The sequence below is a fragment of the Aythya fuligula genome, chromosome 19, assembly GCF_009819795.1.
Source record: "Aythya fuligula isolate bAytFul2 chromosome 19, bAytFul2.pri, whole genome shotgun sequence".
NCBI classification, from domain to species: Eukaryota; Metazoa; Chordata; class Aves; order Anseriformes; family Anatidae; genus Aythya; species Aythya fuligula.
The window spans coordinates 7,129,106-7,148,034 of NC_045577.1; the positions used below are offsets into that span (position 1 = coordinate 7,129,106).

The 18,929-nt window shown below is 44.8% G+C and overlaps 1 long non-coding RNA gene across 1 annotated transcript in view; it reads left to right on the forward strand.

The window, feature by feature from the left end:
- The first annotated feature begins 2,567 nt into the window (after positions 1-2,567).
- Positions 2,568-18,929, forward strand: part of LOC116497049 — a 107,119-nt gene continuing 90,757 nt past the window's right edge. The window contains exon 1 of the long non-coding RNA XR_004254070.1: positions 2,568-2,685. This is a non-coding gene — a long non-coding RNA (uncharacterized LOC116497049). The remainder of the gene's footprint in view (positions 2,686-18,929) is intronic.

Below are 18,929 nucleotides of genomic sequence, written 5' to 3' on the forward strand. Positions count from 1 at the left end.
TCACCAGAGCACGAAATGAACATGGGGATTTCTTTCCCTAAAATGCACCCCCTTTTTGGTCTGTGCAGGAGAAATACTGGGAGGGACAGATCTCATCCTTTGACTTAATAGAGTGAAACAATCTTATTTCTCCGTGCACAAAACCATCATTAACAATAAAACCCTGCTCCTTTAATTAGAATGAGAAACGCAATTTGGAAAGGTAGATGACAGAAAGTATGTATGTGGCAATTACCTATGGAATATGCAAGAGGGGAGCCCAGGAATGATGAATGTAGGGACACAAGAAGCATCCTATGTGGATTATCTGAAGGGGAAATTTTACTGCACACTTGAAAATGACACAGACAAAAAACCCCATCTCAAAAGTCCATCCTTGATCATCTCAGTTGGTGCCTGGACTGTCAGGATTCTGCTTGGAAAGGTTGCATTTTCTCCCTGTATTTTGACACACAGGCTTTTGTTTCCCAGCAAAACCTGCAATTGTAAGAGTAATTCAGTGGTGAGAGAAGTTCCGGCATAGGAACAGAGATTTTACTTGCTTCCAATTAAAGGAACTACCCTGTAAGTCCTGTGGTAGGTGTCTGTGTGGCAGTGCTGAATACCATGGATCCAGCTGCTACACATGCTTCACGCTGGTGACAGCTATATAGAGGCACTGTGGAAATGAAAACAAAAAATGCTGGGTATGTAATGCAATGATGGATCACTTCCTAAACTTCACAGGACATGTTGGTTTGCATCCTCACTGAATGCTTGTGTTGGTGTTCTGCCTAGGATTGCTTTAGTTTCTGTGTTACTGGGGCCAGAAAAGGAACAGAGCAAGAGCATTTCCCTAAATTTAAACTCCACCTCCCCAGGAAAGATATAGAGAGGAGATTATAGTTTCAGGAAACCCAGAATCACATCTGCAGGAATCTGGTTTTCAAAAGAAATAACCAAGCATTCAGAAAGCTTTGTGGTTCTGATAACATTTGTGGGGGTGGAGGTGTATGAGTTTAATGTAACTAACTTTCCCCTTCATGGTTTTTCAGCCCAAACAATAAAAAAAGCAGATTCCTGTTGGTCACTGAACTTGTTCACGGCTTTCAATATCACTGTAACTCGCTCAAAAGGAAATTATGCACCTGCAGGACAGAATGGCGGCCACTCTTCTGTCATCTACTGCCCTCCCAGGCTCACCAGGAAACCACCATGGTGCCTGATGCATGACTGAACCCATACACAGAGGACAACTTAAACATGTGGTTTGTCCTCAGAGAATGTTTCTAACTGCAGAGAACACTTTTCCTTGGTTCTCAGTGCTCTTCCAGTATCTCCTTTAATTTGTTTGGTAGAATCTTTTGGAACTATATGCTGCTCCCCTATGTGTACCTGTACTGGCTTATGATGGCTGAATCTCAACACTTAAGACCAGGATATATTACACTATCAGAGCAGCTCTGCTAGCAAGCCAGCTGGAGAATGAGAACTGGCTTGGGAGCTCTCCATCATTAGATAATAACTTGAGCTCTCTCAAATCTCTTTTTAGCATGAAGTTCCATTTCTGGAGCATGGCAAATCTATGGACAACTTCTTGTTCAATCACAGAAGTCAAAATATCTGATCCCTTCAAGATTAATCTGTATTTCCTTTAAGTCTGGGTACAGCATCCTGAGCCCATATAATTTGTCTCCTTCACCATCACTCCCAGTAGGTGAAAGTAGGAAGAGAGAAGGTCATTTGAGCAGAGAATTTTAGATTCTTTTCCTGCTGACGATGAAAAAGCACTTTCTGCAATTAGAGGGGCTCATCAACAACCAGCCAGCCCAGCAGCTGGATCCACAAACACCACAGCTGGAGAACTCTGGCTGAGTCAGCAGCATGAAAAGTACACAGCTCAGTTCTGGGAAGAGGTCTCCTTCCCTTGCCCCTCTCCATCACCAGTTAAGACCAGGTCAGTTAGTGCTTTGGTAAATAAACACAATGCACAGTGGAAGCGAACTGTTCTGATATTCCTGCCATTGAGAAGGGTGAGGGTGTTTGCCAGGTAATTGGGAGTCTTTGTGGCCTTTAAACAACAAAACAGACGTTGGCACAGGACCAGGGGCTGAGTGCTGGGGACTGGTTTTGGGGAGATGGGCAGCAAGGAGCATTGATGTTCACTGTGCAGGAGTGGGGGAGAGGAACAAGGAAAGGAACAAGGAGATGCAGCTCATTACAAAAGAAAAAAATAAAAAGAAAAGAAAAAAACTAATGAGCTGCATGAACTGGCATAGAGCCAACCCCCAAAAAATCATTAACATGGTCAGGTTAAGGAGAGCTCTATTAAAGTGTCTATCAAAACCCTTGCTCTCAAATGGATTTATTGGATGAGAAGTAGAAGCTGGGGTCCAGAGTAAATACAATAATAATGGGCCCAGCTTCTCTGTGCCAACAATGCCTAGTTACTGGAAAAGCTCTGTGAGACAGAGCGATTTGCCGGAAAAAGGGAGAAACTGAATTTAAAATCAAACCTTGTGAAACACTGAGATTCAGATCTTCCAAAGCAGCCCAGCAGCTAGGGCAGCAAGCCTGGATAAGGACAGGAGTGGATTGCTGCTCTGAAAACTTCCTGGGCTTATGATTTATGACTAAGATCCATCCCCCTAGGGAAAGAAGAGCTAGAAGAGCTGATCTGAATGATACCTACTTCTATGAGATGAGGTGAGATGCTCCAGGGTCTGGGGACTGTGGAGAAGGACCATGGGTGGCACAGCCCTGGGGCTGGGCACAAGGGGAAAGGACTAGCACAGGTTACACTGGAGGTATTGAACGAAGGCAATTTCAGAACCATTCACTACAATAGCAAAGGCTGTTTAAATGAATAGGGTGGCACTTAGAGATCAAATCAAACCTAGCTGGCTGGAGGCAACAGCCTCGATCCTCCAGGGCTCGTGTCTAGAAGCACCCAGACTTGACTGTTTTCTTCTGCCTGGCTTGGGTTTGCAAGCACATTGGTCCAGCAGGCTTCAGTGTTCTTGCTCCTCATTTACACCAGATGTGAGAGATAAGAATCACACCCATGGATCTGGCTTCTTCCCATACGCCTGCTGTTTGCACAGTCCTGCTGAATTCACTCGGTGTTTGGAGTCAAAGGGCTGCAGCAGTCTTTGATGGCTGGACTTGCAACATGCTGTTCCAAGAGCTGAAATCCTATTTCTTTGACATTCAGCCTCAAAAGTTTTCTAGAATATGCTGGGAAACCTGCCTCAGGTAGAACCCAAAGTAGTAGTAAGAATTAGTTGCCTAACAGGGGTGACTCTTTATCTCTTTTTATTCATTTATGTATATATTTAATAAGCTGAAGACCTGAAGGAAGTTTCAAGGTGGTCCAATGGATGGAGGGCTGGGTTGCTGGGTACCTCTGAGCAGCACCAAGCTGCTCTTCTACTTTCCCTTGGTTACTCCCAAGAGCAGTGGGGAAAGAGTTTGTGGGAGAGAGAGGTAAATCACCTGTTGCCATAATGTTTTATTTTCACTGTAGACACAGGCTTAACTCTCCTTGCAGATCTGTAGGCTTTATGGCACATATCAGGCTATGGTGACACAGGGACACTGATGCAGATCAGCTCACACGACAAAGCAGCAGAGCTTGAGAAAAGCCAGTGCTCAGATATCAGACAGAAAAGCACAGTTGCTTGCCCACCCTTGGCATGGCAGGGCAGGGATACCGTGCCTGGGCTGCAGTGATTTTTCCTTCTGTATCATATTAGGGCCAAGCCGACACCCAGCAAAGCTGCAGAGAGTCTTGATGCCAATTTTAATGCCTTATGTACCAGATTATGTGGTGCTAAATCAGAAGGCAATCTCAAACTTGAGAAGTATTGAGATGTCTCAAACTTTAAGCACATGAGCAAGTCCCAGGATACCTAAAGTTAATTCTACGCATGAGTGTTTTCTACAAGAAGGATGGATTTAAGCATGTGGTTAAGTGTTTTCCTGAATCAGAGCCTTCAATGGTAAAGAAGGAAGTGACATTATTGGAGATGCAGCTTATACCTAACACTTGGCAAATGAGGCAGCACTCATGTGGTTAAAACACACTTTTTCATTAAAAATTATAATCGGGGAAAAACAAATTAAAGCTGAAATGAAATAGGCTTTTTATTTTTCCCCATTTACCAAGAGATTATATATTTCCCAAACACAATTTCTCTAATCCATATCTAATGCATTAGAGGCATTCTGCTATTTTGCTCTAGACAAACAAATTTCCCACCCAGTGTGGGATCACAGCCCTGTTCCAGAGAGAAAAACAAGTCATAATAATACAGAGGCCACTAAAGTAAAATGTTAAAATAATTAAAATATGAAAGAAGCTGCTGTCTTCCTGGGATTTCAATTTCGGAGATGCCTGAGGGGAGGGGGTTGGATATCTCACACTGATACACTGTTTGATAAAGTGTGATAAAGACTTAGAAAAATTGGCAGATTAAACTGAAATAAAAGCTGCGGATGTTTGCATTCAGAAAGCTATTAAAAGCAGTGTGATTGAGCAGCAAGAAGCTTCTCTTTTATGCAAGAATGCACCGGAGTGGGATGTTTGCTGCACTGATGTCAAGGAGATCAAAAGAGTTGTTTCTGTTAGTGGCACTAACTGCTCTTTTCGGTTGCTGGCTTGGCTGTGCACTTTGAAGACTCCAGGCCTGCTCTGCATGGTGATGCAGCTGTGTGACGGGACCAGAGCTCTGGCAGAGACATACAGGCATTTCCAAATGTGATGCCTCTGCTTGAAAGAGCCTCAAAACCCACTTGTGGTAGGTGTGAGTTGAAGATGCCAACTCACACAGCACCAAGATGGCTCACCCAAGCACCCAACTTCTTGTTGACTTTGCCTCCAGAACTCTTGGAGGTTTTGCCTCCATCCCGTTGCCTCCAAATTCATGGCCCTTTTTTAAGGTGGTTCAAACTCATGCTGTCAGGGTGCTGCTAAAACTGGATGAATTATTAGATCCTTCTTTACCTCCCTTATTAGTTAACTAGCCATTTGTCTTTCATATGGACAAGGGTTGCAGGCCCAGATGGATGTCCTCATTTCCATATAAAACCACAGGCTGACACACAGACTGGAGGGTTAAAACAAGAGGTGAATGATCTGGAAACTAAACAGAAGTTGTGATCATTTAGAGAGGGAAAACAAATTCATGTGACTGGTGGATTGATTTTACAGCTCAAATAACTGATAAAAGCCCTACAACCAAACAGTCCATGGACCAGCCAGAGACTGAAGCATGTTTGCAGTGAGTCCGTTTCTCAAACAGCTCTGAAGAGCAAACTACGTTTGCAGAAATAGAAGAGTGATGACAGGGGCCGTTCTCTGGCAAACTCCAGAAAGGATGAAATACAGCATCAGAACTGTGGCAAGTAGCTGAAGCAAAAGTTGTGCTGACAGCAGCGTCCGCATTGAGCCCTGATGCTGTGAGAGCATCAGGGAGAAGGTCAGGGCTAGGTCCTGGCTACTCGGGCACACTTAGTTGCTCCCTTCATAAACACTGCAGTCATAAAAATATGATCTGTAGCTTATCTGGAAAAAATAATCAAAGCCAGCACTGATTCAGCAGTGGCCTGGGTCTTGCACACAAATGGATCTTAAGTTCACAGCGAGTCCTGCTACTTTTCTAACTCTCCATCTCTTTGCTCCAGCCCAGACTATTTTTTTTTTCCCAATTGCCTCCGTCTGGCAGCTTTATATTGGTGACCTGAGGGTGCAAATTAGATGTTTGAAAATACAGCAGTTAAATCAACAACTCTGGAGTGTAATAGAGGTCAGGAGAGTTTGCTTCCAACTCAGTGGCTGTTTCTGCTTTGGTTCGTGTTATCTGCATTTTGCGAAGTCCCTTGATTTCTGGAGAGGGTGAAAATGGGGGCCCAATCCTCCTTCCATCCAAACCTCCAAGAGTTTACTCCTGATTTATTTTTTCAGCTCCTAAAAAGAGGCAGTGGTTGCCTTGGTGTGCTGTCAGTAATTTTCTGGGACAGGCTCCCAGTCTGGCCTGTGTCCTTTGCCTGGAAGCTCTTCTTCTAAATCTTGCTGTCACCATGACTGGGCATAGGAGCGCTTTTTCCCCTGAATTTTCGGCCTGTCCTGCTGCCAGTCAGTCAGAGTGTCTGGTCCGATTACATCTTGTCTGTCTTTAATGGGCTCGTTAACATTTGGACATGCTCATGTGTTCTGCTGACAAAACACCCCCACAGCGCTAAATAAACACCACGAATCAGGAGAACCATAACCAGGAGCTGCACAATGGGGCTTTAGGGGAAATATTTCACGATAATATCTGAGCCTTGTAATTGAAGGCTGACGAGCGTGGGGGAAGGAGCGATTCAGCTCCACTATCATACACTCGAGGCTTGATTCATTTGTCTTGATTAGCAAAAGTTTAACTATCGCATGCCTTTAATTAGCAGCTTTCTCAGAAGACTCATTGGCATGAACAACCAGGGCCAGGCAGAAAGGAAGGCCTGGCTGGGGAGAAGGCAGCTCTGTGAGGCCTGTTTGGAGGAAATTTTGGGTGGCAGATACTTGGGTTAACAGAGGAGAGAATGGGAAGGGTCTTTAGGATGAATATTATTTTGCTTTGCAGCATCAGGTGGCTCCAACACCTTATCCAGAAGTTAGAGCTGTTGGGATAGGTATTTTGGGCTGAGCCTGCTGCTGCGGCCTCAGAAGACAGGGAACTGTCACAGGGGGGTTAGGGAAGGTCACCAGGGACTTTGGGTTGCTTTCATGCTTTCTCTTAGGAGGTTATGGAGTGCTCCAGCCCTCATTGGGACCTTTGTTCTTTCTCTTGTCAGGCAGGCACAAATCTAAACCCACATGAGCTGCTCAACCTGAAAGCCTTGGCCCTCATGTAAACAAGACCATTAAATAGAGAAAAAGACAAATAATGTCAGCAGGCATATGCTTCATTGCATCTCAGAAAGCTTCAGTCTTTGATGTCTGAGTGATCCCACTTGCACCTTGGAAAGGTCTGGGCTATCAGAGAGAGTAAACAAGCCCTTGCCTTGTCTCTCCTATCTGTTGTCAGGTCCCCTTCTCGCCTTCCTTCTTTTCCATATTCTACCTTCCTATTTCTACCTTCCCTAATTTCTCATCTTCCCGTCTATGCACCCTGAAGGCACAATGTATTGTTTTTCAGGCAAGATCCCTGAATTTTTAAATCTTTTTATTTTACTCCACATTCTTTCTGATCACCTCTAGGCTGTGTGTGGGCACTCCTGTACATGTGTGCGTTTGTACGTGTCTCTAAGAAAATTTTCTTCCTTTTCCCTAGTTCACTAGTCCTATTTTCATCAGTATATAGAGGAAACATACATTATCCCTTCTTTTCCTCTTCTTCCATCAACCCAAAATAATAAACAGCTCAGATCTCCTATCTTTCTGATTACTTTTCCGAGAGATTTTGCCTTCTAGACCAGCTTTATTTTCTCTCTCTCTCTCTTTTTTTTTTTTTTTTTTTGATTTGTTTTTTGATTTAAAAAAAAAATTCCTTTCAAAGGAATTATCTTTTTCCTCCTTTGGTCCTTGGCTTCTCCTCCAGTGTTTTATTCAGGCTGTGGATGATTGTCTCCGTACATTCCTTTTATGCTATGAAATGAATTGCTAATGCAACCCCTGCCGGGAGAAGCATAGTCTGATCTTGTCCTAAATAGGCCCCTGTTTGCAGGGGATGATGTATAAATGTATAGACTGCATCATTATATATTCACTTAGTGGAACACAGGCCTCGAAAGAGGCCTCTGCTTATTCCATAAATGAATTCCTGGGGAGAGGAGATGCATCCAGCCCGAAGGTGCCTTGAAGTCCATTCCCACTCCCCCCAGCGTGGCCGCTCAGCAAAGCCCCGAATCAGCCAAATGCATATTCACCACAGCAGGATCTGGGCGGGCGAGGGGAGAAGAGCTCTGGTGCTCTGCAGGGGCTGCAGCACTATGGACATGCTAGAGAAGTGACCTCCTGGCCAAGGTGCCTTTCCCTGAGCTGGCTAGCAGATGGGCAGCCCCTACTCGGAGCTCTGCCATCCCCTTTGCAGCCTTCTAGGCTGGGGCGAGCATCCAAGCGCAGTGAGGGGCAGGGGGCTCAGGGCTCTTAAACCTGCAGGCTGGACCCCTGCCAACAGGCTGAGATGCCCCAGGGGATGCAGCACTGATCCCTCTTCTCACAGCAAAATGCACTATCTTGGCTAAGCAGGATGAAATCCCAAAACTTCTGTTAAACACAATGGTATGATTTCCCCGGAGCTGCTTAGAGGTTTGTATAAGCTCTGAGAGTAAGAGAGGCTGAACGGGATGTAGGACACTGCCTTTCAGTCCCCACCACTACCACAGTCACCCTGCCTGGTCCCAGCATAGACCCAGAGCTGCCCCAAGAGCATGTATCTTAGCCCATGGCCAGGGTGGCAGTGGAGGTGCAGCAGTGTCTGGGGGATGCTCCTTGGAGGGGCCCTGGGCACATTACAGCCAGCTCCTGCTGTGCGTTGGCTTGGATTACACTGTCTGGCACAAAGAAGAAAAAAGAAAAAGAAAAAGAAAGAGAAAAAGAAAAAGAAAAAAAGAAAAACAAAAAGAAAAACAAAACTAAGTTTTCCCCCCTTTTTTTTTTTATTACTATTATTATTATTGTTTCCTTCTGGGTTAGGCTCTGGGCTTTTCTCAGAAAAACCCTAAACAGTCCTATTAAATCAAGTCACCATAAGGCAACGTGTAATACAGCCTCTGAGTGCAGTTTGTGGTTCTGCTGCTGTCAGGTTTTATTCATCAGCCTGGCTCAGTTTCACCTGAGTTCGCTCTGAGCTGAGTTGAACCCCAATCCGGTGAATAATCTGTCTTCCTCCTCCTCTTCCTCCTTAATATACACTGAGCATAGAATTACTTGAAGCTCCTGTAATGTGCTGCACTTGTGTTTGCAGTAAAACCGCTTGCTAATGGGCAGGGTTCATGCTATTTCCATTTGTGCTACTCAGACTCCTGGGGCATACAACTTTTTTTTCTTTTCTTTTCTTTTTTTTCTTTTTCTTTTTCTTTTTTTAAGGCTGCATATTTTAAAGAATAAACACAGCCTGGTGTTTTATTAAATAAATGTGACAATTGCAATAATGTTTTGCAGATTACATGAGAAGGAACTTAAGGGAGACATTTCCAGAACCTCAGCACTGTGTGTTTTGCTGATGCTTAAATAAACTCCTCTTTGTTACTGCTGTTCTTTCTGTGGTGCTGTTAGTTTGATGCTACTTGAAAACCTCAAGTGCCTAGAGAATCCTTCTGCTAGACAGGGATGTTCCTTTCTACCTTCCAGCCTGCCCAGAAACCTCTTAATTCCCACAGTGTCTTTGCACTTAGGCAGAGGGACCCGGCTTTTGCAACTCATAGCTTTTGCCCATATGTCAGCGACTCCCCGGACTCCCCTGAACAGCCCAAAAGAACAGCAGCAGCATGCAGACCTTATGCCTGGGTCTGTGCAGCGCTGCTGCCCTCACCCAAAGCCTGCTTTGATTCAGCCAGCGTGTTTGGTGCTGGCGTATGAGTAAAAACCCTGATCAACCCGAGTCCCTTGGCTCTCCTCATTATCACAAGAGCAGGAAGAGTTCTCCAGCTGGCAGAACTAACCACCTTTTAGCTAAGTTTTAATGTAAAAGCAAATGGGGGCTATCTCACCTCCTTACAGCCACACACAGAGCAGAGAGACAAGGAGGCAGAAGTTATAAACTCAGCTTTTCTGCAGAAAAAAACATCCCCTTCCCAGTCACTCCCTGGAGCTCCCCCCCTTTTTATACCAAATGCCAGCCTGGGCCACCTGCAGCTCACCCCTGTTACACATCCCAGCTCTGCAACTCTATTCTTTCTGCTGCAGCCCAGCCAAATTGAAAACTTGGAAATTGCCACATCAAGGCAATTTCTCCTGGCCTGTGGAAGGGAATTAACCCCTTCAACGCCGGTGCTGGGGGAACTTGTGGCCACTGATCCAGGAGCTGGGTGGTCTCTCCTCTCTGAGCTCCTTCCTTGAAGTGTCTTCTCCCCATCCCAAAGTGCTGTATGAGAAAGCACCCTTGCTTTAATCTCTGGGTCACTTCTGCTGCTTTAAAGACATTTCTGCTTTCTGTCTGGACTCACAAAATCATCATTGAGCCATTCAGCAAAATGCAAAACCATATGGAAGATAAAGCTTCCTGCATGGAGGTCGGGGGTTCCTGCCTTCCACTGAGACCAAGGCGGGAGCAGGCACTTCATGGGGCTGCTGGCACAGGTGGTGGTAGGGGACAGGCAGGTGCAGAGGGCAGGAGCCCAGCGGAGATATGATGTGACAGCTCCCGACTTCGTCTGTGCAGCCCCTCGGTCTGCCTGGTGTGTGTGTGCTAATGGTGGTCCAGCATTAAACTCCTTGGTGAGTGTTCAGAAGGCAGAGTGGGATCGGGGCAGACCCTGAACTCTCCAGCACTGCCTCTGAAGTATGACACATGAGGAGAAAAAGACTCAACCTAGGCAACCCCTCTTTGCACATAGCTCTTCTGCCTTAGACATGCTGCTATTGCTCCCAAGCCCCATTTTCCTTCTCTCGAGCATGCTTACATATAAAACCTAGGCATGACTAAAAACTACAATAGGATCTTAGCTCAGAGCAAATCTAGACACCATAGGACCAAAGAAGATGAAGGTGAGGAGAAGAAGCAGGGTACAGTGTGTTGTAAATGTAGAATTATGGACCTGCAGGTCACCAGGCCCTGCTCTGTCAGGACTAGCTGTTGGCCCCATTCTGCAGTGGGCAGAAACAACACTTCCTGCAGGTCACAAACCTGCACAGAGTCTTCTAAAGGCTGGTAGGGGCCATATCTACAGCATTACTTTGTCTTGGTGTCCTTCATGCACTTGGAGAAAACCAAGCAGCTCTTCTAACCCTGGGTAGAAAGGCCTTGCCTTCTTGAGCTCTGACCTGCTTCAGCCACTTGGCTCCACAGCCTCAAACCTGAGCTCAGGAGCACAGACCACAGGTGCTGGGAAGCTGTGGATGGTGCTGGATATCTTCTGCCTGTAACTGCTAAACCTGGGTAGTGAGAAATCCTCAGCCTAAGAAGTGCAGGTGCTTAGTGCAGTACCATACCTGCCTGTCCCAGTGCTGAACGTGCTCGCTGCTCTTCCCAGATCAATCACAAGGTGGGCACCTTAGCACCATGGTGCATGCTTTATGGCCCTGAAGGTTTCAGTGCTGATTCTGAAGAGCTCTTTATTTGTTTGGCCCCTCCATACTGATAAATGAGAAAGGTAACAAAGAAGGGAAGGGATAATTTCTATGGATTAGGACTCCTCTTCCTCTTGGTGGCTTGCTGAACTCTATCCTCATTTCTGCCTCCACTGTCTCATAAACTTTTATTTGCCAAACTCCTTCAGTTAGTGGGGCTGGGAGGTTTGCCTGGGTGGAGGTGGAGGGATTGGTATGTAAACTGGGATGTGTATTTGCCTGTGGAGAAAGCTTTGATAATTCAAGAATGTCATGGCTGTCCCTTCGTGGTGCTTCACAACTCATTGATGAACCAGAAGGGAATTCAGACCCAAAGAGCTAGCTCTGGCTCTTGGGGGAGCCTTGCTTGGCTCGGGAGGGGGGGTCCACACCACGTAGAGCTCTCCTGAGGAGGGCAGTGGTGCACTTTTCCAGGAACCAGCTCTCGCCTGCATGCACACAGGCTCCGGCTCACTGGTGCACATGCATTCCCTGGAGGGATGTAGGAACGGTTTGCAAAACCCCAGTGACTTTAAAGTCTGGAAGCAGGTGGGAAACAGGGCATGAAAGGCAACCTTTTCTATCTTGCAGTCTTCTTTCCATCATGTTTTCCCCCGTACTTGGCGTCAGAGTCCCTTTCAACCTTCACACCATATTGGTATGGATTACATGCCTCTATTAGTTATTTCCCTTAATTCCCACTTTGGGACCTGCTTACACCGTCTTGCAGTTTACTCCAGCTTACTCATCATATCCAAATTAGCTGAACTTGATTGAAGCAGATCAGACTGCAGCCCTCATGCACCAAGGCAAAGCAAAATTGCTCGCTGCACTCCCTCCTTTGTAAACCAATGCTTTACAGAGCACTGCTCTGTGCATCTGAACAGAGCAGAGGCCACGTCTCTGCTGATGCTTATATCAGAGTTTAATAGGGTAAAAAAGTTCACAAAGCTGGAAGACTGTGAGAGGTTCAGATGCAATTATTGTGTCGAGCCTTCTTTGCCTTGCCCTGTGTCTAGACAACACCCTAATAAAAGCAGCACTAACTGGCAGGGGGGGACATGCTGATGCTCTGCTGCTGGAGGAGAACCAAACTAATGGCATTTGTGTGGGTTCACATGGGTGGAATAGAATCAAACATGGGACCTGTGAGCATGTGTGCATTTGCTTCATGTTGAATGCAAATGAGTGAAGAAGAGTTGTACATTTTAGCTCAAAACTGTTGAGCTAAAAAGAAAAACAGAACTGACCTGCATACTTTATTTGCCCTGGATGCCAATAAGCCTAGTTTGAAGACGTGCAGAGATCATCCTCTTTTTTTTTTTTTTGTTTTCTTTTTTTCCCTGTCTTTTTTTTTTTTTTTTTTTTTTTTGGCAGTGTTTCCTTTTTTGTTTTTCTTTTGATTTCTTATTTTGTATTTTGTATTTCATGCTTTTGAATTGCTTCAGTTGTTCCCTTTTTGCATATCCCAGAAATTGTCAGCAAAATAAAGTAAAATAAAGAAGCCCCCAAACATTCTATAAACTAACTTTGCTCAGCATCACAGTCACAGATGCCTACCCTGATGGAAACTCAAGCTTGTTTGCTTTATTTAAACCTACTGCCCTACACACATGATATAGCTTCACAGATGCCTGGAGTCTATTTACCTCCTGGCTTGTTTATCCTGAAATGGCCAATGGAAACTGCTCACATTTTTGTCTTGATAAGAATCCAATCACGGAAATTGATTGAACTTCTTCTTTGAGCTTTTCTCTTGCATTTACACTTTTCAACCAGCTTGAATTGTTTAATCTGCAGTTAATTTAGAGACATACAGCCATGGCTGTGTTATATCAGGAGATCAAGATAAATGGCTGGAGTGTTTTTATGAGCAAAAATCTCTCTAGATTCCAGTACATAAATCATTTGTTGTGAAATCGCTCATTGTCTTTAGGCAATGTCATAGTGAAAAATTCAATCTATTCATGAACAGAAAGTCAAGGGATTAGGAATGGTTTGAAGGGAAAGAATCCACATTAAAAAATAAAAAATAAAAAGAAAGATTTATCTCTTAATACTCCCCTATCATAGCTTCCCTGCCCTTGTTTTTCAGTGTGGACTCTTGAATTCAATTTCACACTTTTTGTCCACAAAGTCTAGTGAAAAGGAAGCAATGAAGATGTCCCCAGGGGATGAGGGGGTGCCTTTATTTGTATTAATTTTAGCAACATTTTCTGTGGAAAGCTAGAAAGAGGCCTAGTGATGGTTTCTTACTGAGGGACAGACCAGAATCCCTATGCTAGTGGTGAGAAATGATTTATTACAGGCTGGACTATTTGTGCAGAGCTCAAGCAATGACTGGGTAAAATGCAGACCTTGAAAAAGACTCCAAAACCTTAGCATCCAAGAGCTTCCCTCAATCTTTACCTTTTCCTCCATTACACAAAATGTCTCCTTCCACTTGTGTTACAACCTCCCATGCTAACACCTTGATGATTTTTTGAAGGTGATGGACTAATGTCAAGATTCAGAGGGACTGTTTGCTGGGGGACAAATGGAAAACTGAAGGTTATATATTCATGACTGCAGGAGATGTGAACAACAGAGTAGAAGTGTGTGCATTGATGAAGGAGAATAGGCCAAAAATGTGCCCCCAGAAGAAAGTTACAGATAGAGATGAAGTCACCCAGAATTTCCATATCTGAGTGATTTACAGAAGTTCTCACCTAAATCCAAATTTCCCTACTGGGTGTTCCTAATACCGAGTCACGATTGCAGAAATGATGTATCTAAAGGTTGGGGACATCCAGGTCTGGAACTGACCTGGGTCTCTGGACTTGGAACTTGTTAGGGAGACCATGGGTGTAAAGACCTAAGACCAACATCTTTCTCTGTTCCAGAAAACGCTGCATGAGACAAATGGTTGATGATTTAAATCTTACAGTGTTTTCAGTAAACCCTTTTACAAGAGATAGCAAGAGCCTTTGAGAGTGAGAAGGAGAGGGGAGTATCCATATAGCATCAAGGCCATCTTTATGAAGATTTTTGTGTATATTTAGATGGCCTAAATTCCAGCAAAGCCTTTATGCCTTTCTTATTGGCTAGTTCCAGGCCTTCATATATCCCCAGTCAATCGGGAAACATTAGGCTTAGGGACTTAGAGATTTAGGTAGAATTTAGGCCATCTGAACACATCCCTTTGAGCCTTTGTTCTAATTCTAGAGGCTCCATTCTCTCTGTCCTTTACTCAGATTAATGGAGTAAAGGACATCTTCCTTTGATTTTTCTCCCTTCCTTCCCACTCCACCATCCTTGGCTTTGTATCACAGTTTGGAATTGTCTGCAGACGTGTCAAAAGAGTGTTCTTTATCACCCTAAATCCATGCCCTCATGAAAAGGAATGTTTATTCATTCTGAGTAATTCAGCCCCTGGAGTCCTTCAAACATTAAAGTTTTAATACTCCTTACCTGGAACAGCTGAGCTAGCCAGGAGAGATGAAGCTTTGATGGGAAAACTTCATACAAATTTTTAGCCAAGCAAAGCAGCAATGTTCCTGTACACAGGGTGAAAATCCCAACTTAAAGTAGCATACGTGAAACTGGGAATCTTTTAGCAGTCCTGATGAAAAAAAATCTCACTAGCAGTTGCTGGGAAGCTTTCTCCTAGGCGTGAAAAAGGCATCCAAGATTCCTACAAAAAGGCACCTACTCTTTTTATCTTTGCCATGCCTGACTGTTACACAAGTGTCTTCCTTACCATGAAGTGGCTCCATCCAGCCCCGCACAGACACAGCTGCTCCCTCGTGAAGCCGAAGCAAAGCCGCTGTACTCTCTGGTTCCTGTGGGCAATGTCAAATGCAACAGGGAGCCTGAAGCCAGCTAATTTCAGTCTAACCTAAGGCAACAGTCAATGTGACTGCTCTGTGCTCCAGCTGCTTCCCAACTTTAATCCATTTAATTTGGCAAAGTGATGCTAATGAGATTTCATTGACAGGAAGGCCTAGATACACGGCTGCGGGTCTTAATACTAGATGCTGAGGCAGGTGCCCAAGCTCCTTGGGAAATACAAGTGTAACAAAGTGTGTCAAACTATTCCACCATTGCCAGCTTCCAGAAGAAACTCTTGCAAGTGCATTTATTGTGCAGGTACACAGTTATTAAACTGGGATTTTATGGTTATTTCAACAGATTCAAGGTGCAACAAGCTTTCATCTCTAACAAGTAATAAATGTCTCCTGCCACTACTTTGCCTTGCCATCCCAGACCATGTCTATCCTAGTTCTGAAGACCTAGGAAACTATATGGTTGATAAAAACTAAGTCATGTTTTAAATAAATTAACTACCTTTTTGATCTGAACTATTCTCAGAACCCAGCCCAGAACTAAGGAATCAGTGGCTGTTGAGATTGGGCTATACAAGCTGCTCCTCACAGTATTCAAACAACAGCTGAGAGCAATGAACACAGCTGTCCTGAAATGATCTTGAGAATCTCACCGGAACATGTCAAACTAGCCAAAAATCAAACCATGGAGACTGAGAAATATGAGCCAGGAAGAAACTTAAAGAAATTCATCGAGTTTCTTCCACTTAATGGACACAGCTTCAAGCGTGCTATGGGAAAGCGTGGTGGATGTTTGTTTACCCAATACTTAAAAGCCTTCTTGACCTCCTTACGTACTTGCTTGATTACTTCACTGTCTTAGAATTGTAACATTTTCCCGCATCTGAAATTAATTTGATTTGTTATTATTCTTCCCCAGTATGTAAAATTGAACAACATCTTCTGTCTAACGACCTCGTCTGTATTGAAAGACTGTTATCATGTTCCCAATTTAGTCTTCTTATTCTTGGACTGAACAAACCCAATTCTTTCAGTCTTTCTTAAATCACATTTTCAAAACATCTAATCATTCTTGTTGTTCTCTTCTGGACTCATTCCAGTTTGTCTACATCTTTCTTGTGGGTTGGTGCCCAGAAGTGTGCACAATATTCCAGCTGAGATCTGACCAGCAGCAAATAGAGCGGAATAATTACCTCCTGTGCCTTTCATACAACACTCTTGTTAATACTACTCCAAAATGAGATCTGGCTTTTTTTTCTCTCTCTCTCTCTTTTTTTTTTTTTTTTTTTTTTTTCCCACAAGGACGTCATATTTGTGACTTGCGCTGGCATTGCCACACAGTCAGTTCTTTCCTGTGATTTGGGAGCCAACCTGCAGCCCTTGGACAGACATCCCCCATTCCTCTCAACTCAACAAAAGGCAGCTTTGCAGCCAGGATGCCATTATGCAGACCATGAAGTGTGAACTACTGCTTTTACATGTCTCCATTTACAATGTGTATTCTAAGGCTGTTGTCCCTTCCTATTAGCTTAAACAATGCTGACAGCTCAATTCTCCTTGGAGGATCCTCGAGTCCCTCTCCTTCCTTGCCAGCCTCCCTCTTCACTGTGCTCCTTCTAAGGAAGACAGTAGAGCAGGGAGAAAAGGTATGTGAATTTCAGGGCTAATAGAGAATTTTCTTGCCAGGTTATCTTTGATCCTGAGAGTGACATACAGTATCTTTCCCAAGGCCACATTCTGAAACAATTTTAACAAGGAAGCAGCAAGATCTGAATATAGTGACATTAGACCTTGTCTGACAAAAACATCAATATCAGTGCATAATTAATGCAAGGATCCACGGTAACGTGGACTGAATAGGGACAGAGTACTTTCAAAAATCAATTTGCTACCTGAATTACAAACACTAGCGATTAAACCTGACAAGGCAAAACTCAAACAAGGGAAAAAAAAAAAAAAAAAAAAGCCCACAAGCCAGTGTGCTGGAACGTGATGCTGGGCCAAAGTCCCTGGAGCTCTCTTCCCTTTCTGGTCTAGTGGCAGGAGCAACTTCATTCACACAGGCAAGGTCCAAACACTGGGATGTGATGCTCATAGGTTTTCTCTCCACTCTTCCTCCAGCTTGGCATAACCACCATTAACTGTGGTCAGCCCCTTGACGCATTTGTGGCTGCTCACATTCAGGATCCCAGCGATGTCAAATTTGCTGAAGAATCCTGTGAGCATTCAGCTCATGGTTTACGCCTCCAGCCCACTCCTCTCACTGGGAAATAACAGCCTTTAGCCCAAACCATTTTACTTGGGGCACCTCATCGGTCTTTTCACACAGCAGCTCTGGCATGGGAGAGGACTCAAGAAAACCCTGCAGCAAACAGTGCCCTTCCCTTCCATGCGGCACCCAAGGGACGATCCTGCCTGTGGCTAGGGGGCACTGTGCTATTAAAAGTTGTCCCATTATTATCTTTTACCATCAAACACTGCTGTAAGAGATATAATCCCGAACCTGGAGATTTGATTGAATCTGAGTAATTATGTACTCTCATCTTGCTCTTATACCTTAGCATTAAGCCATGTTGAGGAACGTGGCATCTCGGGGTTCAAGTGCTTCCTGTGACACTCAGTGATTGGTCCAGCTGGAAAATCAGGGCCCTCCTACCTGGAAAAGCAGCCCCCCACACCTGGAACAACAGGGCCCCCCCACCCCAAACCACTGCTGAGAGCTCCCTCCGTACTGAGACACCCTCCTTTCTTTGTTTGCGCTGTGCAGGAAGAGTTTTGGCAGGTTCATCCCAAGTCTGCAGCTGCAAGTCAAATACCAGCAGCATTTGCCTTCTCCTAACCCCTTTCTGATGAGATTCAGTTTTGCAAAGCTGATGTCCCAACCGCTCTGTTTAACCCTCTCAGTGCCACAGGCAATGAGCAGAGCAGGCTTGCAGGGGTCCTCTGCACTCTGGAGGGGGCAGCTCTCAGTTGCAAGAGCAGGTAACCTGTTAAGGAAGGTAAATTAGGTGACACTGCTCTAGTGCTTTTGCAATTAGCCTGGTACTTGTCACCCAGCTTGCTGGGGTCAGAGCATTGCACTCAGTCTCGTGCCTGATGTGCAGATGAGACTGGCGATGCTGCATGCATTTACTCTTGCGCATGCTCCTCTCAGCCCACACCAACTTTCCCTCGAGGATTGCAGAGCATGCCTAGGGCACTGCAATAGTTAAGCAACTTATTTGTCTCTGCTTGCTTCCCAAGTTCTCCCTGGGAGTTCAGTCACTGCCATATGTTATATTACAGAGCATGAGAAATCAGACTGAGGTGGCAATTTTAACACCCTTTATTCATACATCCTATTTTTACACTGATAGATGTAAGATATGCAAAGTGTAATTCCCAGCTGAAGCAGACTCAGCACATGGTTCCTGCTGCCTCAGCTGGGGATGGAGGAGGACCAGCAAGGAGAACTGGTGCCTGTGACTGGGAGAGGCAGCCCTGCTGCTGCCTGGGAGTCCCTGCTAGGTGCCATGCGTCTCTTCTTCACCATCTCACCAGCTGCAGGTGCTCGGCAGATTGAGATTTGCTGGCAGTTCCAGTTTGGAAGTGGCATCTTGTGGCAGCGAGGTGTGGAAGCAACTGGTGTGATGGTAATGACAGAGGCAAAGGTGCTGGCTGGTGCCTCTGCCTCTGGCCATTTTCAGGTAGAGGTCATGGAGGTGTTAGCAGAGCATTGGGAAATAAAGTGGTGGCCTTTTTCTTCCCTTTTCTGTTACTGGGATCATTTCTGTATCTTTTTTCCTCAGGAAGAATGCAAGTTGCTGGAGGCTTTGCACTCGCAGTAACTGCCTATGTTAAGGCAAAACCAAAGTTTTGCTTTTCTGCTTTGT